General features: G+C 35.1%; 1 protein-coding gene across 9 annotated transcripts in view; it reads right to left on the reverse strand.

The window, feature by feature from the left end:
• STARD13 (StAR related lipid transfer domain containing 13) overlaps positions 1–22,911 on the reverse strand; it is a 799,642-nt gene that overhangs the window by 103,646 nt on the left and 673,085 nt on the right. The window contains exon 1 of one of the 9 annotated variants that reach the window (XM_056825165.1): positions 17,955–18,622. The exons of the other annotated variants lie outside the window; for them this stretch is intronic. The gene's annotated coding sequence lies outside the window, so the exon portion shown is untranslated. Of the gene's footprint in view, positions 1–17,954; positions 18,623–22,911 lie in introns of those variants that run through there. 9 annotated transcript variants of the gene reach the window in all.

A 22,911-nucleotide genomic window follows, 5' to 3' on the forward strand; every position in this document is an offset into this window, starting at 1 on the left:
GGGAAATTAAGGCTGCTTCTCTCCCCTGGCTTTTCCCCCACCCAACAAACTGCTGTTTCCATAGCCCTGGTACTGGTCTCCTCTATTTCCTCCCAAAGTGAGTAGAATCCATTTGCAGATTCCCTCTGCCCCCTTCTCCAGAATCCTTCTTCTGCTTTTACCTCAGAATTCCTAACCCTGTGCTTAGAATGACTTAATTCCTGAAAATCTGAATTAGATTAATCATATTTCAGTCCTTTGTGTGTCCAAAGGACCCATTTGCTCCTACAGGAAACTTTCCATAGGGAGCCTTTTAACCCCATCTGTAAAAAGATCTACTTTTAAGTGAAAGCAGGCAGGCTCAATACTGACTCATTTTATTTTTTTTAAAGAGGTATATGTGAGGTTTTTGTGTTCACCAGTGCATGCCTGGGGGCCAGAAAAGGAACAGGAAGTGTCCCCACGGGTACAAGTTGGCAAGGATCTTTCAGCTCTACATGACAGATTTCTAGTGCCATTCTCTATAGTCTACCTCTGTTTTATGGAAGTCTTGGCTCAAAAGGCACTCTGTGACCATCAGGGGCTTAGAAAAACAGTCCTAAATTCTCTTCTTCAGAAGATGGCAGGAGGCAGCTAGATGGTTTAGTGGATAGAGAGGCAGGCTTGGAGATGGGATGTCCTGGGTTCAAATATGGCCTCTGACACTTCCCAGTTGTGTGACTCTGGGCAGATCCTCCTGGCCTAGCTCTTACCGCTGTTCTGTCTTGGAACCAATACACAATATTGATTCTAAGATATAAAGGAAGGGTTTAAAAAATTTCTATTGGACCATTGGGTAGCTAGGAGGAGAGATTATAGCATTCTTACTGCTCTTCTGCCTTGGAACCAATACACAGTATTGATTCTAAGACAAGATAAGGGTTTAAAAAAAAAAAGAAAATGGCAGAAGGAAAGCAGTGCAGAGAGATGTATGTTTTTGTATTCCAAGGTAGAAGGCTGAAGAAGTTTTCCCATACAATATGCAGTCGTCTTTTTTTTTTTAAGCACTATTAGCATAGTACAATTTACAAATTAAATTGCTTATAATTTTACCCAGGAGCCTAACCACCACGGAGAACATTGTTTCTATGACACACTGTTTTCTGAGTTATAGATAACTGAATTGACATACAAACTTTTGGATAAATTCATTGGGGGGGGGTCACACTTTATAAGTTTATAACTGCTTACTCTTTAATCATTTGATGACATAGGCTCAGGCATTTACGTCATTACATATGAGGGGAAGAACAAGGAAGAGAGGTAAAGAAGGGGAGAGGGAGGGAGGAGGCAAAGGGAGAATCTATTTTTAATTTATCGTAGTTTACTGTTCTACTTGATCTTCATTCAGGCACCAGATTGTTTCAAGTAAGTGAATAAACCTTTCACTTTCTGGGGAAAAGACATAGACCTAGTAAACATGTTTTTATAAGATTTAAGACAAAGTATTCGATAAACCAATTTGCTATACCACCTTCAGAATTAGTATCAACAATATCATATCTGTGACACTGGGCATGTCTCCTTGCTTCTGCTTTTATGCTTGTTTACACATACACACAGCACATATACACAGGCACAGAGTCATAACAGTCCCTTATTTAAAAAAAAAAAAAGCAAACATACATTAGTGATTAAATTGTCTAACAAATAAAGTTTAAATTTCTTTGCCAGGAATTCCAGACCCTCCATAAGATGGTGTCATACTTCTCATAGGGGTCCCAATTTTCTCATTTGTAAAATGAGGGAGAAAGGGTTTTTAAGCTTTAAGTGCTATAATTCTATCACCTCTAACTTTTTTCCCAACTCTCAGATTCTCTCACCTATAAAACACTGATTAGGGGGCAGCTGGGTAGCTCAGTGGATTGAGAGCCAGCCCTAGAGATGAGAGGTCCTAGGTTCAAATCTGGCCTCAGACACTTCCCAGTTGTGTGACCCTGGGCAAGTCACTTGACCCCCATTGCCTAGCCCTTACGACTCTTCTGCCTTGGAGCCAATACACAGTATTGATTCCAAGATGGAAGGTAAGGGTTTAAAAAAAAAATAAAACACTGATTGATGGATAATATCTTTATCTTTCAATTTTTATCTTGCCATGCTGGTAAATTCAATTATTATCTATGCATGTACTAAATTTTTATCAACATCAAAAAGCTCAACATTCTCTCAACAATCATTCACATGAAAAACCTGGAAAATGGCCTTGATTTTCAGAGAAGTATTATACACAACAGGTTCTTAATAAATATATGTTAACTTAAACTGATTTTGATTCAAGATATTCCTATAATGCTTTAATGTAGGCTCTAATCAGTGCTCTGCCACTGATCATGACTCATTCTCTACCCTTATCTATAAAATATAGGGAATGTCCTAAAACCCTTTCTCTTCTAGTTTCATTAATAAAATTTAGGGATTAGATTAAATTATCTTTAATGTTCAGGCTATAATTCTCTATGACTTAATGCAAACAGATGGCTTTTTATAAATTCTGGTAGCTGAGAATCTACCTTGGAAGAATTATAGCACTAAGAAAGTAGGGGGGAGATGTTCTGTACCTCACTTTTTAATATGATTGTGCAGACAATAGACACACCCATGCCAATTAAATTCAAGAAAGACTGTATGAACTCTAAAGGAAAGTTATAGTTTGTATTCAACCTTGTTGCTAGGACAGCCTGTTTCTGACTTGACTTAATCCAAATGACTTATAGGATTTTGTACTGTGGTTCCTGACACAGCAAGATAAACATCCTGAGAAACCACAGTCTCAGCTGCTATACTTTTGTTCCTTACATCAATCTCCATTTGTTTCTCTTTTCAATTTTGTTCCTAAATATGAAATTCAGATCCTTCACAGCCTTGCAATCCCAGACTAGTAGAAATGAGAAGCTGAATAAGGGTTTTAACTGTCCATGTATGTGGATCCAAAAGACTTCTCTCTAATGTACCAGGCTCTTGCAAGACAGTCCCTATTTCTGGCTCTGTGACCTCTTACATGGCACTGGAAAGCAAATTAATGTAAGAGCTAATCAGGGCTCAATGATATTGCTTTTTTCTTCTCCCAGTTTTCTTAATAGATTGCTGTTAATAATAAACACTATAAGACTTAAAATTTCTTATGTTATATCAACAAATATTATTTAGCTATGTGCCTAGTACTGCATAATGTGTGGGTTTACAAAGCTGGGCACATTTTGAACAAATATTTAACTAAATAAATTATTTTTAATGAAAAAATTTTAAAAATCCACTAGACAGTGAAGGTTTCAGGTTTGTGGTTTGGCTAAAAATATTTACAAAGACTGGAATAATTAGTATCTAAAAATACTATTTAAAATTAAATTAAAATACTTTCTCTCCCTACCTTAATTACATTTGGCATTTAGTATCTTTCATACATGTTACTAGAAATTATTTTATTTAATCAATCAACTCAATGGTTTTGTTTTGTGAAATAACCATTTTGGTATACAAACTCTGTGTATATCCATATGCACACAAATACAGTGTCTTGTCTCTTTATGGCATGAATTATATGATGAGTTAGCCATACTGATTTTCAATACTATATATTGACTCCAAGGCAGAATAGTGGTAAGGGCCAGGCAATGGGGTTTAAGTGACTTGCCCAGGATCACACAGCTAGGAGGTGTCTGAGGTCACATTTGAACCCAGGACCTCCTGACTCCAGACCTGACTCTCAATCCATTGAGCCACCCAGCTGCCCCTGACATTGATTTTTATTGAGAAAAGTTTCTAGGTCCTCACTACCATGTCCACCATTCTTCCATCCATTTTGTTTCTTTCAGTGTTCTTTCTCTAACTCCATCATCTATCTCCTCATTTTTTTCTGAGCCCTTAATGTAGATAATACTTAAAGATCTATTTCTTTCTTTTTTAAACCCATAGTGTCTGAAGCCAGATTTGAAGTCAGAACCTCCCATCTCTGGTGTTCCATCTACTGATCCACCAAACTGCCTCCAAAAATCATTTTCTCATTCCTTTTTTATTTATACCCTCTCCAAGCAATCTCATTCAATCTCATGATTTCAGTTAACCTTCTTTATTCAGTTGATTCTCAAATCTATTTTCTCTAGGTATTAACTGTCTTGAGTTTCAGACCCACAAGCCCACATGCCTATCAATTGTTTCTTCCTAAATGCTCCATTAGTACCTCAAATTAAAGTTCACATGTCTTTAAGTCACAAAACATATCTTTTCCCCTAAATTTATTACTATACTCTGCTTTTTGTCTTCCTTGTTTATAACTTTAGGTTATCTTGGCCATTTCCCATCTTCCCAAATTATCCTAATCAGTAAATAAATCTTATCTTGTATCTTTCCTTACCTCTCCATTTCCATTGTTGCCATCTAGTATAGATCTTTATTATCTCTTAAGTGAAGTCAGATAGTATATTCCTATTAAGTCTTCCTACCTCTCTTCAATCCAAGTTTCAAACTATGGAGAAAATAATCTTTTACAGTCTGATCATATCACTCCTGTTTAAAAATATTCTACTGTCATCCGAGTAAAGTTCAAATTCCTTTGCCTGGAATTTAAAGTGCTTCAAAACCTTAAAAATATGACCTTACCTTCCCAGACTTCATTCAGTCTATATTTCTCACAAAATGGACCATAATCCACTTATAAGAGAGACACACTGTGCCCTTCTTCATTAGCTACTCCTAATGCCAGGAATGTTCTCCCATCTCTTGTTCTGTCTGTTGAATTTCCATCCATCTTTTAAAAGCTGAACTCAAATACCACTTACTCCAAGTAATCTTCTCTGTTTACCTCTCCCTCCTGACCTTTCCCCACAAACACCACATAATACTTTATTTGTAACTCTCTAATGTATTTTTTAATCCCTTACTGTTTTAGAATTCATACTAAGTATCAATTCCAAGACAGAACAGTGGTAAGGGAAAAGCAATTGAAGTTAAGTGACTTGCCCAAAGTCACACAGCAAGGAAGTGCCTGAAGACATGTTAGAACCCAGCACCTCTCATCTCCAGGCATGGCTCTCTCTCTAATGAACTACTTAGCTGCCCTGCTCTGATTCATTCTTCAGTCTGTGATCTCCCGGTAAAGAAGACGCAAACTTCATATAATTTAGTAAACAGGTCTTTGAGCAAAGCTTCTTAACTTTTGGAATCTGGTGATGCCCATGGAAGCTCTTTCTCATAATAATATTTCTAAATTTGTAAAACACAAGATACAAAGGCTTTACAAAGGATTACAAAGGAAACAAAAAATTAATTAAAATAAAGATGTTATTTTTCCACTCCACAAAATCTATCCATGGATTCTCTGATCCCAAGTTAAGAACTTGTGTCTAGGATTCAGAGATTAAAATTGACTTTCCAGTAGTTACATGGTTATCAGAGGTGGCATTTGAATCAACGTTTTCTCAACTCCAAAATGCTATCCATTGCATAAGAATGCATTTCATGTATTTATCATGTATTATTGTCCATTAGGTATCTGAGTTAGTGTCTTATTTCCATCTAGGATGTAAGTTTAATGAGAAGGGGGATCATATCTATCAAAACTTCTCATCTTCTCCAGTATCATAATCAGCAAATGGTGGATGACTAATAAATGTTTGGTAAATGAATGAGTTAACTGGAAGGAAGTGAAAATCCAAGGGAACTTCTTACACAATGATTATTTAGATAATTCTTCTATTGCTGTTAACTCCAACAACCTCCCAGGCACCCAGGCATGAAGCCTAGGTGTCCTTCTCAACTCCCCATTCTACAAATCCGATCTATGGCCAAATTCTATTGATTGTACCTTAGTAACATCTCTCCCATTGGAGCCTTTCTTTGCTCTGTCACTGCCACCACCCTGGCACATGGCTTTGTCTCTAGATCTAGCTCTCCATCCACTGAGCCATCTTCCTATCCCTTCAGTCTTCTTAACTTTTTTTTACCTTACTCCTCTATTCTTTGATCCAGTAACACAGTCCTTCTTGCTGTTCTACAGCCCAAGATACTCTAGCTGCATCTCTAAGCATCTTCCCTGGCTCTCCCTCTTTCCTGGCATTCTTTCCTTATTTCTACCTCCTGGTTTCTTGGCTTTCTTCAAGTTCCAGCTAAAAGTGTAAGTTCCTGTTTCTGTATCATCCAGAACTATCTGTATTACGTACTGATGTGGGTGTGAGGGTGGACGTCACTTACTGGAAATGATGGAAAGCTGAAGTGCTACCAGGGTATCCTTGAGATATTTAAGAACCAGAGGAAGAGCATCCTCCTCTGGGACAATTTACATACAGAAGGACAAAGAAGAGATTTGATGCTAGATGAGAAGGGTAGCTAGGGCTAAAGTCTGCACAGGTGGTGGGGAGTATAGAAGATCACAAATCCATCAAATTGTTCCTTCAAAAGAAGTGAGCCTGGTTAGATGATAATCTCTTCTGGGAAGCCTCAGTTATCCCCAAGGGCAGCCTTTCCCTTTGGAGAGGACTCTCTAAAAGCTTGCTAAAAGCCACTAAAGAGATGTGAACAGTGATTGATTACACTTAGGGTCTTTCAGCAGAGGTGGGTTTGCCCCCACTCTATAATATTAACTCCACTAGAAACACAAGACAAATAGGATTTTACTTGAGAAAAAACATATATAACAGGGAAATGAAGTTGACATAGCACTTAAGAGTATTAATTAAATTTAGCTATTTACTAGCTAAGAGCTTGGAGGCTCCAGGGTGATTATCAGGACTAATCAGAATTTCAAATGACAATGATAACTAAAGGTAAAAATATTATCTTACAAGTACCCAAAGGCAAAGGTGAAATATTAAAATGAATAAAGGCTTGATCTTCAAGTTGTTTCACCTAAGCTAACTTTTTTTTTCCTGAGAAAAAAATGATTTTTAATTATTTCCCACTAGCTGCTAAACAAAAATGAAATTCTTTTCACATAACAAACAAAAGCATGAAACGTGTGACCTTGGGGGACTCATTTTTTATCTGTAAAATGGAGTTGGTTAAATCATCTCTAAGGTCTATTCTCATCTAAAAATATATAAGTTTAGAAGAATTGCTATAGTATAGGACAGAACATGACATATTTCATGTACTACTTTGCTTAACTCACTCTTTTAAAAAAGCATTTAAAATACAGTATATTATCTCAGAAAAACCTGAAGGCCGAGTGCCTTGCACACAATGTGACTCAATATATACATTTTAATTTCATTTCTTGAACTAGACATGCATCTCACCCTACACAAAGGATATTCATGAAAAAAATATATAAAGCTTTTGAAATGAAGTTTTATTTTACATATGTTCAGTGCTGATTTTTAAAAAAGGCACTGAACAAATCCTAAAAAAAAAACAGGCCTTTTTAAAAGGAAAAATGACACACCCCCCTTTCTCATTGCAAATTTTAATTTTTATACATGAGAGATATCACCTTGCCAACAAAGGTACATAATAATCAAAGTTAAGGTTTTTCCAGTAGCAATACATGGGCTATGAGAGGCAAATAGTAAGGAAAGTTGAGTGCTATAGACTTGACACTTTTGAGTACTGCCAGAGAAGACTTCTGAGAGTCTCTTGGACAGAAAAGAGATCAAATCAGGCAGCATTTAAAAAAATAATTCAGACTATTCACTGGAAGGTCAAATTCTGAAGCTGAAACTTGAATACTTTGGGCATATAATGCAAATACAGGATTCACTGGAAAAGACCCTGATGTTGGTAAAGACTGAAGGCAGCAGGAGAAGGAGACAACAGGATGAAATGGATAGTGTCATGGAGACAAGGAATATCAGCTTGGAAAGACTTAGGGAGATAGAGGAGGACAGAAAGACCATGGGGTCATGAAGAGTGAGACACGATTGAATGACTGCACAACAACAACACATCAGCACTGATTAAAGCTAGTTATATTGTATTTTGTTTCTGAATAGGAGATAAATTTACCCACTATACATATATTTCACTCAGAAATTCAGAGTACTCAGAGACAAATAAAACATGCTTTATTTAATACTGAAGGCCATATTTCTGCATGTTTATCTAGGGAAAACTACTTTCCATCTGGTAATTATTTTTGTCAGTAGCAGAGAGGATGCAGGATAACTATAAAAAAAAGTATGGGAAGAAGAAAAAAGAAGAAAGGGAGAAATGTTTTTTTGACTCAAGGAAATGGGCTAGTTTGGGAAAATGAATTTGTAGTATTTCTGAATGAATAATGCACTACAGCTGTGCAGTCAATTTAGATGTAGTCCTAACAACTTAAAGTAACAAATACTGCAACTCTTGACATCACATACTTTTCATGGTACACACAGCCCTTACTTATATAAACATATACACATACCAATATGTGATGTGAACTTCTGTAATCTTGAAGCAACTTCAAGGAAAAATTTGTTTTCATAAAAGAACACATATTTTCCCATGCTTCTTCATTTCTTGTGCAAGACATTTTTATGAGATTCGAGTAAACTATATTTTGTTTGGTTTCTTTTATTCTTCTGTTCTTGTCTGATTGAAACACACTCTTAGATATAACCACTTTCAATGATAAATTCTCTTTTTGTTCTAATAAAATCATTTTAATCAATAGCTAACTTAATTATTCTCAGCAGCAGCAACAGAAGAATCACCACCCTTGGACCCTAACTCCTCATTCCCTGATCATCTGTAGTGTACAAAGAAATCATGAGAGCACTTAAGGTGACCAAGCTGAGAAGAGCAGCTGGACTAAACTCCAATACACCCTGAAAGAATCCATCCTGGAGGTGACAGAATCTTGAACGCTTGAAGGAATCATTTTTAAAATATGTTTCATGAAGAAAAGGAAAACAAAAGGCTGAGGGAGTAGGGTAATAAAAAATACAGTATATGCATAAAAGTAATCACAAGAAAACATCAATAACTACTGATAAATATATGATCTAAATTTTTCCTTTTTATAAAATCTTTGAGAAAATAATCTAAACCCTCATTGAAGATTTTCCTTAACAAAAAAATAGATGCGATAATAATGACAATTGATATCCATAGAATGCTTCTTATTTGCAAAGCACTTTGAACATATTATCTCCTTTGGTCCTCAAAGCAACCCTGTTGAAATATGCACTATTTAGATCATCATTTTTTGGATGAGGAAACAGACTGAGAAGTTAAAGGACTTCCCCAGTGACACAGCCAGTAAAGGAAAGAGGCAAGATTTGAACTTGACTCTTTTCTTACTTCAAATCCCTCACTTGATCCTTTATAACCTGTAGGTTTTCAGAAAACAAATTTTCAATTGCAAATATTTTTGTAACCACAACTCGTACTGAAAGATGAAGAGAATATAAGGCCAACCCCACTGCCATTTATTGTGAGTTGATTATAAAAATAAACTTGAATTTGTAGAAAAAAACTTGAATTTGTAGAATAACTTAAAAATCAAATGGTTCAAATGAATAATTCCTATAACTACTCTTGATTTTGCAACCTCTTATTTTCTCTGAGCAGACATTCCTTTTTGATTCATTCGATTCCCCAAAAATAATTGTTTTGGTTAGCATGAATGTTATTCCAGTAACCCAACATTTGATCACTATAACAATATTATGCTTTACTGCTACACTGAAGAAAACTCAAAAGTTCTTGAAAAAGGCCTAGAGAATCTCACTTTATTTGTGGATCAACTAAAAGAACTGTTCTTTAAAGCAATGAAGACACAGTACAGAAAATTCCTTGTCCACTATGGGCAAAATCCATGGAGAATATTTCTTTTATATGGCACCTCATAACTCACTAAATTATTCCTTCTTCTCTTTGTGTTCACCCAAGTAATGTTCAGTCTGTGTTCAGTCACCTGGAACTGACAAATATTTTTCTTATGTCAAGAGTGCCATGGCAACTAGATCTGTAGAATCAAGAACAACTATGACTGACAGTACATACAATCTGAGTCAAGAAAAAAAACACACTTGTCCTATTACATTAGGCCCTAATGATTAGGGAATATTAGAAAGGTAGGACTCAGGAATAGTCATTTTTGATTGATTGGAGAACTTAGTCCATTAGACCCAAGAAACTCAGTTTTTCCCAAACTCTCCCTAGAAATATAAGGTACATAGTTTATGGGTGAACCTTCCAAAGAGATTTGGGTGAACTACCTCTTCAGTCAGAAAATATGAATTCTATTTTATCAGCTCCTCAGAAAGAGGTAGGTAAGAATAAATAATAAAGGCATTTTAAGAATAAAACTTTATAACATTTGTGGTAACTAAATTGGTTTTATAGTAGTTTTCTATCCCAGGACACCCATTTTATGCAAGGCATAGCTTTTCTATGTATTTATAAATAATTTCTTTCCTTTATAATAGAAATTTAAGGTTGTGTGAAGCTATGGAGATTGAGGACAAGAGATCAAGGCAAGACTTACGTAAAGTTCTACTCCAGCAATGTGTGGAAAGGACTCTGGTTTCTTCCAGGCTTATACCAGCAGGGAAAAAGCTCTGTAAGGTGAGCTCCACAGCAAGAATAATGTTTGCTTCTTAGCTCACACCTCTCACAGTTATTACTCAAACTCTACCAATGGACAAGCCATTTTTTTTAACTCTTTAAAGTTCTATGAGGAATTTCTTCCATCTAAGAAGTGTTTTCTTAAGAACAGTTTGATTTGTAGATTCAGATATAAACTGAACATGCTTATCACTTAATCCCATTTTCCCCACTCCCCAAACTTATTTTTCCTTTAAAAAACAACAACAATTCTCTGCTTTCCATCTTAGATGCAATACTATACATTGGTTCCAAGTTAGAAGGGGTAAGGGCTAGTAATGGGGATTAAGTAACTTGCCCAGAGGCAAATTTGAACCCAGGACATCCTGTCTTTAGACCTGGCTCTTGATCCACTGAGCCACTGTGCTCTGCCTCCCACCTCCACCCACTCTTCCTTATGACCTCCCTATTTCTGTTCATGAAACCTTGATTTTCTTCTGTCACCCAGGTTGGAATCCTCTGGGATGTCTTTGACCAGTTCACATCAAAATAGTTGATTAGTCCCTTCTCTTCTCCTTGTTCCCTTCTCCTCCATTCCTACTATTACCACCTTAGTTTTGGTATTCATGGTCTAGACTACCCTTACCTAGACTACTGCAAGAACTTCTAACTTTACATTGCTACCTCTAATCTCTCTTTCCTGTAGTCCATCCTACACACAGTTCTGGGTACGGCTCTCTCACTACATGACTATCCTCCTCAAAAATCTCCAATGGTTCCCTTTTACACACTGCTACCATTTTTCATTGTGCTCCATGACTGGAACTGTCAGCAGTGCAAAGAGAACACGGTAGTGCTGATCCAGAATGGAAACAAATTTTGCCATCTTTTTAACTCACCTTCCTATTCAATTTAATAGTCTATCCTACTTTGGTAAAAGGATATTTGAAGCATTTCTGTGGTTTATTCTGATAAAACATGTAGCAAATATTGTGATATGTCTTTGCCTCTGCCATTTATTCCATATGAAAAGAGATTAAATAAGAGATTCTAAAAGCTTGCACAGTTTACATAGTTTTCTTCACTGTCACTTGACAAGTAGACTCAAGTTTTCTACTTTTAACTATTCTTAATCTTGGCCTAAAATATATAGTTAATATTTCCATACAGAATTTATATTTTAGGATGAGTTAAATGGCCTTCCCTTGTTTTTTTTTTATTCTACATTAGGTAGGTCAATACAAACTTTGAGTTAGTTTTTCAAATACTATATTCAGTATTTTTTTGTTTTTTTTCAAGAACTCTCAGTAAGGAAAGTCTCTCTATCAAAGCAATTTAGCACCTTCTCTGCACCTTATAGTGTTTCTGGAGTACTAAGATTAATGACTTGCCCAGGATAACTCATCTTGTATGTGCCAAAGGCAGGGAAAGAATTTCCTGATTCCAAGGTTGGCTCTTAACTGATTCTCTGCCATAATGCTTCCTATCAGTACATTAGATATTTTAAAAACCTACTTAGGGAAAAATGGGTTAGTAAGAAATTGTTACCTATAAAATGATTCTAAATTTTCTTTGGTTCTACCTTATGTATTACAAAGGAATGTACAGTCAGACTGTTTGTACTCATCTTTGACAGGAAACTTCTGTACTTGTTTTTTGATAAATGAGCATAGGCACAAATTTGTTAAGGTTCTCTCATCTAAAGTTCCAACATTGACTACATTAGTTTTTGTTAAATAAAACTGTGTTGGACAGATTAGTGGTTGTCTTCAAAGTGTATACAAACTGTCTATTAATCTCTTCTTCAGTAATAACTGTCTTTCACAAAGAACTTTTACTATTGGTTTTTTAGATTTATTGTCTAATGATAAGCACTAATGATTAAATTTCTCTAAGAAAACAGAAGGACTAACCTGATCCTCTCTGTATAGCAGAGGTTGGAGTGGGGGTTGTTTGTAAAATCAGTTAGGGAAAAAGTACATCTTTGTTTTCTCTAACTTCTAACTGAACTGAAATTTAGCATGTCCTCTAATTATTTAAAAACATTTCAGTAGGTCCATAGATTTCACCAAATAGTCTAAAAGATCTTGCAAGAAAGAAAAATACAACTACCTTAAAGACTACAAGTAAGAAACAAGAGTAAGCAATCTAGAGGGATGAGGCAACTGGTAGAAAAGGCAAGGATAGTTTTACTTTCCTGAATGGCTAATGATTATCCTAAAGAAAATTGCCTAGTATAGCCCAGGGGAATTTCTCAATATCCAAGACCTAGGAGATCATAAAGATAGTCTGCATAGTCCCACAGGCGAGAATAGATTATTAGTCAGGGTTGACAAGGGGGAAGAGATGAAGAACTTTATTTAGCAGCCTATGGGCAGCATCCCACCACTCAGTTATAAGAAGGAGACAGTATCTAAAGACTTAACTCTTTGGATTTTATTAAGATGGAGTAATAAGTACTAGATGGCCTTGTTTAAAATTAGATGCCTTAATCATTATTGATTTGAGAAATGAAAATCAAAACAACTCTAAGAGATCATCTCATATCTATCAGATTGGCTAACATGATCAAAGAGCAAAATGATAAATGTTGGAAGGGATGTGGAAAACTGGGCCATTAATACATTATTAGTATAATTATGAACTTATCCAATTATTTTGGAGAGCAATCTATAATTATACTCAAAGAGTTATAAAACTCTGTATAGCTTTTGACCCAGTAACACCATTATTTGGTTTATTTCCTAAGGTGATCAAAGACAAAAGAAAAGAAGTGTGTTCTAAAATATTTATAGCAACTCTTTTTGTGGAGGCAAATAATTGGAAACTGAAGGTATGTGTAAAAATTAAATTATATCTCTAATAATAAAATTGTTCTATTTCATGAGGTTTATTAAGAATTATTAGAAATCAAGGATACAAAATAAAAACCACGTGCCCATGGCTGATTAGCCAATTCTGAATCCCCATGCTTAGCTTACCACTAACTTCCTACATCATTGCAATGGCAGAGAGCTTTGGGAGCTCCTCCAGGCTTGAGTTCCAGGATCGAACTGGAGCCCAGACAGCTCACAGGAAGTCACCAGTCAGATCCACCTCTCCGGAGAAAGAGACCAAAGAGAGGAAGTGACATGCCCTACATAGACAGTTTTACGTCACTTTCCTGCATCTTGTCTGTATCAATGGTAGCTTAGCTTGACTTAGGACAGTCCAGGAATCTATCAGCTGTTTTTGCACATGTCTATCGAAGGCCATCCTCTTAGATACTTAATCCTTAAGTGAGGGTGCAGACATTCCTGGCCTTGTTAGACTAAGTAGGGTGGAGCAATGTAGAGTTCACAGACATTCCTGATTCTGTTAGACCAAGTATCTCCATTGTTACAATCAGGAGGTAGCTAAATCCAATCTCCTAAAGTACGGTCTAAGTAGGGTGGAGTAATTTTAAAGTTCACAGATGTCAATTGGGCAATGGCTGAATATGTTGTGATATATGACTGTAATGGAATGCAATTGTGCCATTAAAAGTGATAAACAAGATGATCACAAAAAAATTTGGAAAGACTTATGAAGTGATGCAAAGTGAAGTGAGCAAAATCAGGAGAACATTGTACACAATGACCCAATAATATACGATGATCAACTGTGAATGACAACTATTATTAACAAAGAATGGATCCAGGACAACACCAAGAGACTCATGATGAAAAAGGCTATCTACCACCACAGAAGAAACAGATGGATTTCAAATGCAGATTGAAACATGCCATTCCTCACTCTATTTCCTCCATGACTTTTTGTTTAGTGTAACTGATATGTGTTTGGTTTCACAACATGATGAATAGAGGAATATATATTACATGATAACATATGTACAGCCTATATCATGTTACATGCCGTCTTGGGGAAAGGGGAAAAAAGAATGAGACAGATTTTTAGACATGGCTAATGTGAGAATTTGTTTCTCTTTCATAAGCATATTTATAATTTATTATGTAACAAATCAAATGTATATTGTTATGTTACATATTACATCCTACAAATTTAAAACATTGGTAACTCAAAATAAAATTGGATATCTTAGCTCCTTAGTGTATCCATCATAAGTTTCTAATTCAAATAATTCTAATAATAGAAAAACCTAGATAGATAGATTAGGTGGAATAATGGATTCCACGATGGATTTGGAGTCAGGAAGAAATATGTTAAAATCTGAATTCAGGCACGTACTACCTGTGTGATACTGAGCAAATCACTTACCCTGTCCCTGTAACCATTTTTCTCATCTATGAAATGGAGATGGGCAGCTAGATAGCAAAGTGGATAGAATACTAGGCTTAGAGTCAGAAAAAACTTATCTTTCTGAGTTCAAATTCCAGCTTTGGACACTTACTAGTTGTGTGACCCTGGGCAAATCACTTAACCCTATTTGCTTTGGTTTCCATCCTCATCTGTAAAATGAGCTGGAGAAGGAAATGGCAAACTATCCCAATGTCTTTGCCAAGAAAACCACAAGTGGGGTCATGAAGAGAGAGACACAATTGGAACTCCTGACCAACATCAACAACAAAATGGAAATGACAATAATAGCCCCAGTTTTATAAAACTGTTATGAGGATCAAACAATATAATATATATTAAGTGCTGTGTAAACCTGAAAGCCATGATAATGATGATGATGATGAGAGCGAATGCACCTGGAACTCCAAAACATATGAGATAGTAAAAGAAATCTAGCATATCTGCATGGATGTCTCAGGTCCTTTTGTTTCTTTATTGTTGAAAGCCCTATCCTAGCAGTTAAAAGAGTACACTTCCAGGAGGAACTTAATTAAATTCTCATTAATGGATAATTGGGAGGTGAAGTTTCAATTTGGGCTTTCACAATGGAAAAGGATAAAGGGAAGGAGACAGGAGAAGGTTGTCTATAATTGCTTGCTCTTTGTGGTCCCTAATGGATATCAATTGTTGCATTTTTTGGATAGAAAAATGGTCGAAAACATTAATTTTGGGTTTTTTTATGTGCTATTCCCTTTAACAGAATGGTTTGAGGAAAACAATGACTGCAGAAGAAAAATACTATATGTTTCTATAATGTCTTCTACAATTCTGATTCTTGGGTTTTTAAAACATTTTAAAAAGTCAATTTTTAGCCAAGTTTCCTTCATCACACTAAAAATGTTAATATTATCTTATTGATACCATTTTTTGGTGGAAAGGGCCAATATCTGAAAACCTTGGGATTAGACAATCTTTTTAAAAAAGAATTCTACATGAGAGACGATAGTGATATAAATATCTTCTAAAAGAAGTATAAGAAAAAATATGTAATATTATTATACTGAATCACTGAATTTTACTTTGCTTTTGATTTTTAACTAAGGTTGTCTGGCATTAATAATGTAAAAATTTTATTTACAATAACTAAAATATTGTTCATAATACTCCTGGGAGGCAAAGAAATAGCCAGAATTATTATCTCCATTTTAAAGAAAAGGAAACTGATCCACCAAAATATTGTCTTTCTAGAAGTCACCAAATAACAATACAATGTTAAAGAACTTAAGCTTTCTGACTCAGTATATATATATCAATATATCTATATAAATACATATAAATATCGATATATTGATATTAATATAAACATTAATGTTATTAATAATTATTAATAATATTAATATAAAGATAACCAATGTTCTGCATGACATTTTCCAGCTCTGACAAATGCAACCTAACATAAGAAACACCAGAGATTGGCAAATATTCTTTCATGTTTAAAAAAAATATGACTAGAGTGCTACCCTAGTGCATCTCAGCACATGGTAATAATATTTATATCACAATAGATGCTGCCTGGCACAGTAAATATAGTAGATGACTAATTAGCATAAATATGTTAGGATGATATATCCTATGAATGGCATACCTCCTACATTGGACAGGATACCCTATTTATGACGCTAATTCATTACATATGGATTAGTAATTTTGGTTATCTTGTATTCCCTCATTCTTCTAGACAGAAGGAAGCAAGTTAAACCTCAAAAAGATGGGAAAACAGAACCTTCAACTATCAGTTTACTGAATCTTCCAAATATAAAGCAAAAATATGGTATTTATTTAAAAAGCCAAAGAAAGACCCCTATAGAAACCACATGGTTGTCAGTAATCATACACTCTTATTTAGAGGTGCAAAAACAAAATAAAACCCAAAAAACCCTAATGAGTTCAGGATGTTAGAAAAACCATAAAAAGGATCAATACTTTTCTTTCTCTCTGGTTGCCTCCATCAGCAGTCACTATTCCCTCTCTCCATGTAAATGAAATCAATCAGTGGGGATTTCTGTAAAATACATAAAACAGTCATCTTCCAGACTCTACTAGAAGATAAACGATTCCAGACATTGGATTGCAGCCATTTTCCCACACATGCTACGGAGTTTTTGTCATCCATATTGGGCCATAATACTGAGCGGTTTTTGCTTTTGCTTTTTTTTTTTTTAAGTTTACAGCCAATGCTTCCACTTCTGGCTTGGAGCAGACTGCACACACTAGAATCATTGCAAAATAGTAGTCATTTTCTGTATAAACTCTTAAGAGAATCATCTCAGGCCAAATAAAGAGGCTCATGAGTTCCCCTTCAGAACTCTTTATGTATACTTTGCTATTGCTAATGTAATCTTATCATTCCAAAGAATAACTTTAGACCCCTCTGGAATTAGCTAAATTGCTACCTAATAAAACCAGAAGTATCTAACTTCAAAGCACAAACACTTGAGTATACCTTATTACTGTGAATAATGAAAAAAATCTAACCAAGTCAAAACTTTGTTAACAGAAAACAGTAAGATTACTTTATAGTACATTTTTCCCCACGAGAGATGATGGTCTCTGGAGAAAGGTAAAAATACGAAAGATCTTGTGGCAACTTAGACTAATTTATTTTTTCCAAAAAAAGGATGCCAACATTATTAAAGTGATTTAGGAGACACATAGGAAATTAGGGGCATATCCAGGGCTAGCTGAGTAACCTATGCTCAGTTCAGTGGAATAAATAACCCAGTACAGTTTCTTGCCAGGCACTTGAAACGGAAAGACAGGCCACCCTCTTACTAAAGTTGCCTTTTAGGAAAGATGCCTTAAATCTTCAACCACTTTAAAGAAAAACTAGAACTAAAAATTAGGTAAAACCACTACATGAGGTTTAGTAAGAGAACTTCTAAACTTGTTTGCATGTTAGCAGTTTTCAAATACAAAAAAAAAAAAAACCCAAACCAACATGTGAATAACAAAAGTGGAATATACTGTCTTTTATTTAAAAAACCAAGTTCTACTCAAACAGGATGTCGGTGCTTCTAAATGCAAAGTATTCTTTGGGGGAAATGGGATACATCCATTCAGCGCTCATCAAAGCGGGAGAAAAGTAACTGCTGTCTACCCACCACCGCTATTTCTACTACTATGGGATAAAAACTTACTTTGTCTAAAAATGTCCTTAGGCTGTGAACCCAAATCACTCTCTTCATTTCATTTTCTGCTTCCTTCCAAACAGCTTCTCAGACTCTGACAGATGGCCTTTTCTGTCACTGAGTGCTTCTTTCTCGTTATCTCTGTCAGCTAATATGTCCCCGATGCTTAGCTGTTTTCTGTGAGACCGCGTTCTACATCACCCCTGGACTGATCAATGGTCTGCTCGGTTTGAGGTTGGGTTTTAGCCCCGCCCCCAGCTCTAAGAGAAACGAGGGGGGAAAAAAACCCTCACAGCTGGATTTCCTATAAATCATCCCATTTCACACTAGTTATGCAGCTATGGCAAAGACTGCTTCAAGCTCCATCACTACTAACCCAGACAATAATCCCTCACCTGGATGGTGGGCACTTTAGAGTCAGTCAACCACAGTTTCTAGTAAATCTCACACTCTTTTTATAGGAAGAGATTAAACACATGAAGGAGTTCTAAACATACCCAAAACACCAGTACCAAAAAATGTGATTATAAAAAGGATTGAAAAGCATAAATATTGCTCCATATCTCAAAAGAATATGAGGAAGGAACAATGCCAGAGAAAACTGGTTTATAAGTTACCTAATATGAAACAAAGGTCATTTTATTCAGTTAAAACAACACCCTACACACCTGGCTCCATTTTTTATCTTATACTATTATATAACTAACAAATTCAGGGAAGAAAGAATAAATACATTGACAGGAAATTGTACTGTATACATTAGCTTTTTAAAAATAAAGTTTTATTGCTGTCTTGTATATCAGTCATCTTCTGATGTTCTCCCCAACTGAATGCTCCCTTTTGATCAAGTACATGATGTAAAACAGTTGCCTTGGACAGTAGAGCAATATCACACACACACCCCCCTCTGCCACCATACAGCAGCATTGCCCCTAGTCCCACTTCCCCTTGCTGCCCCAAGTTTTCTTCCCACTTCTGGAGGAGGAAAGAAAATGATACTTTATTTATCTGTTCTCTGGGACCAAGCTATTTTGTGTACTGCTCTCCAAGTTCTAAAGCAGCTCTTAACAGAATCTGGAGACTAGTCAATTACAAAGGAATGCCAAACTGAAAAATCTATAGAAAAACCAACCACTACTGTTACTACTACTGCCACTACTACTACTTGGCATTTATTTATATAGTGCTTTAAAGTTTGAAAATGGCTTTACATTCATTCCCATTTGAGCCTCACAATATACCTGATCAGAGGTTGTGAAGCTGGATAACTAAACCTATAGAAATAGGGAACAAAAATAGGGAAATTCTGAAGAAAGATGGTTTTTGAAGTTCTTTCCAATTATATATTCTTCTATTATCTTATTCTCATCCAACCTCTTCATTCAAAACTTGAATCTCTACTACAAAATGTAAACAAAAACAAATTACCCATTCCAGTATGAATGAAATATTCTGCAGAACATGAAAAGACCAAGCCTGTTTCAACAATATGTTACATAGATAAAGACTTAAAAAGACCTTCAATTTCTGAATCTGAAGGAATATATGCCACTCAAGACAGGTTAAAGAAACTAATGATGTGCTTCTAATCAGAAAAAGAGGAACACAAAACTAATAGCTTGTGATAAGCTAAAGGAAAGAAAGTTATTTTATGAACAATGGGTAGGAAAATAATATATGTTGAGGATATGTGACTTTTTAATAGTTCATCTATAGAAATTTCCTTTTGATTTATTCCTCCTTCCGGAATTACTAGCAGACTGAGACTGGCAGAGCTGGGGAGAGAGAGGTAGTGAGAATTGGAGAAAGAGAGACAGACAGACAGAGACAGAGAGAGACTGAGGCAGAGAGAGACAGTGGAGAGAGGAGTACAAGTAGACCAAAGGATAAGACTGTGGATTCAAAGAAAAAGTTTTCTTGCAGATGTGTGTAGTGAAAAGTATAGTTACTAAGGTATCTCCTACATTACTACTGAACAAAAGTATTAACAAGTCACTGAAAAACAGAAGAATTATTCACTCTCAGGGAGTTGATAGTGACAATATGACATTTAAAAGTCAAAGTATAGACTTTCCTAGGATATAAGATATACAATCATTCCAATTCTCCATTTCTCCAAATGTCAAATGTGGATATTTAAAATGTTTTGTACAGAAGTAAAGTGAGCAACAGAAGTAGAGTGGTTATGTTGGAAAGAAATGTGAAATGAGAATCAAGGCACCAGAGCTCTTGGCCTGACTCTGTCACTAATTAGTTGTGTCACTTTCTCTAGGGCTTGGTTTTTCTTTATTGGTAAAATGAGGGAGTTTGAAAAATTATTTTTAAGGTCCCCTTCTAATAGTAAATTTGTAGTTCAAATTAAGTCAGAAGAAAGTTTACACTAGACTGATTAGGTTTATGCCACTGACTTGTAGAATCAAAAGAATAGCATATACAGCTACAGATTTAATATTTGAAAAATAACTTGAGAGTGTTTACCTCTAGAGAATAAACTGAGGAGTGGAAACATTGAAGACATTATATATACACACACACACACACACACACACACATATATATATATATATATATACATATATATATATATATATATATATGTATATATATATATATATAACTGTTTGCCAGAGGATGCCTTCTATGGTGTGGGGAGGAGAGCCTGAGATACTTGGGAAATAAATTCTATTAACAAAAAATGAAGAAATTGAGCACAATCAATAATACTTATTTTCACTGAAATGCAGAGAGTCAACTAATCTACACAAACTCCACGTAATATCAATAGGTATAATGTATTAAAATTTTTACAAATGAGGCAAGTGTAGCATAAGACAATTAGATGTTTAATCTTGACAAGTTTTTCATCTAGGTAGTAGTTTAACTATGTGTTAAAATTTCATTTCTTACAATGAACATGACACTTCCTCTGTGATCTTGAGCGAGATGCTTAACTTCCCCTAGGACTCACTTTTCTCATATTTAAAATAAAGAAGTTGGTTTAAATGATTTAGAGCCTTTCAGGATCTCAGCTATCAATTTGAGGGCAGCTAGGTGGTGGGGTAGATAGAGCATCAGGCATGGAGTTAGGAAGACTTTAATTTAAATCCAGTCTCAGACACTTTTACTAGCTATGTGACCCATCTCAAGACAACCACATTTGACTCTGTTTCCTTATCTGTAAAATGAGCTGGAGAAGGAAATGGCCAACAATTCCAGTATCTTTGCCAAGAAAATCCCAAAATGGGGTTACAAAGAGCCAGTCAAGACTGAAAGTGACTGAACAACAACAAATAAACAAATGAACAAATTGTTCATAGTGTCTTAATGCCTTTTCTTAAACCTTTCCCAATAATGTTATATATCTTTATACTGCAGAATCTTTGTAGACCTCTATAAAATCCTAAGAATATGAGGCATCATCTATATCCCTTTCATCCCCCCAGTTTCAAATGCAATAATTTGCATGTAGAAAGTGAAATGTCTTATTAAATGAATGAAAATAGAATTCAGTCACCTCCAGAAGATATTTTGTAAGATCAGTCTCTTAATATTCCTTCTTTCCAGTTAAAATTAAATGGTACCTTTCAATTTTTAAAATTGCTCTTAATTAATGATTCAAATTTCTAAACTAACAAATCACTTGAACAACAATGTACCAGAATAAAAACAAATAAATACACATCAAGTATACAAATAGTCACAAAAACAGGTTAACAGCAAGTGAAAACTTTCATAACAAATGCTTTAAAAAAATCCCAAAGCCTCTAAAACCTTTTCATGTTGCAACTTGCAAGAATATTTTTTAAAATTATGAATGTTTCAGGGATTTTCAAAATATTACATATGCCTTTGACACTATTTCAGTTGTAGTTATCCTTGGATATGCTGAAAAAGAAACAATGCTATATAAAGTTATAAAGATAAACACTATATACAGTCAATCATTTCTCAGAGCTTTACACTTATAATTGGGCATTTAATCTTGCACTTACATACTTCTTATTGCTACTGATTCCCATTTGAACAGCTCCTACAAAAGAAATGAACTCTTATCTTGTTATTATAAAGATTCTCTTTAATACTGAATATTTGCTTTTAAAATGTCAAGTTATTATACTATAAGTTGGGAACCAGCCTGCCCTTTGCTTCTGTTATGATGTTATGATAAAGTACTTTAGATTAATAGAGTAAGCCATTGAGACCAATGTATTCATCTTTTCAAACTCTTTCTCCAAAAAAATAACAATGATGATAACAGCATAAATGGAAAGACTGGTGACAATATGAGGTTTCCATAGGAGAAACTTGAGGGCAAAGATGTGACTTTAGTTTCATCATATTGATCACAGTTAGAGAATGACAACACTGTCTTGTCCTATATTTTATGTACTTCATTTGAATAGAATATATAGTTTTTTGTTTTAGAATTATAACACACACATATGTTATATATGTATATATACAAACACATAGACACATACATCATTATTATTTAAATCAGAACAGCTAAATGGCACAGTGGCTAGAGCTTCAGGCTTGGAGTCAGGAAGATTTGAGTTCAAAATCTGGTCTCTGACATTTACTAGCAGTGTGATCCTGGACAAATTAAATCTTGTTTGTCTCAGGTCTTAATCCATAAAATGAGTTGGAGAGGGAAATGGCAAATCACTGCTATATCTCAGCCAAGAAAAGCCCAGATGGGTTCAAGAAGAGTTGGATGTGAGAAATAACTGTACAACAAATAATTACTTTATGTCATCTACCTAGGGAAAGAATGGTGAAAAGGGGGAAAAACTCCAAATCTTAATATCAGCAAAATGTAAATTATGTGTCATGCACTCTCTCAAACCTAGAAAATATAATTGTGTAAAGAATTCCTCTCTGCACACAAAAAGCTCAGAGGATGCATGAAGTTGAAAAAATCTAAAAGATAACATCAGGATCTCTCCTAAAAATCTACTGCTAG

This window comes from Monodelphis domestica, chromosome 4 (genome assembly GCF_027887165.1).
Source record: "Monodelphis domestica isolate mMonDom1 chromosome 4, mMonDom1.pri, whole genome shotgun sequence".
Classification (NCBI taxonomy): domain Eukaryota; kingdom Metazoa; phylum Chordata; class Mammalia; order Didelphimorphia; family Didelphidae; genus Monodelphis; species Monodelphis domestica.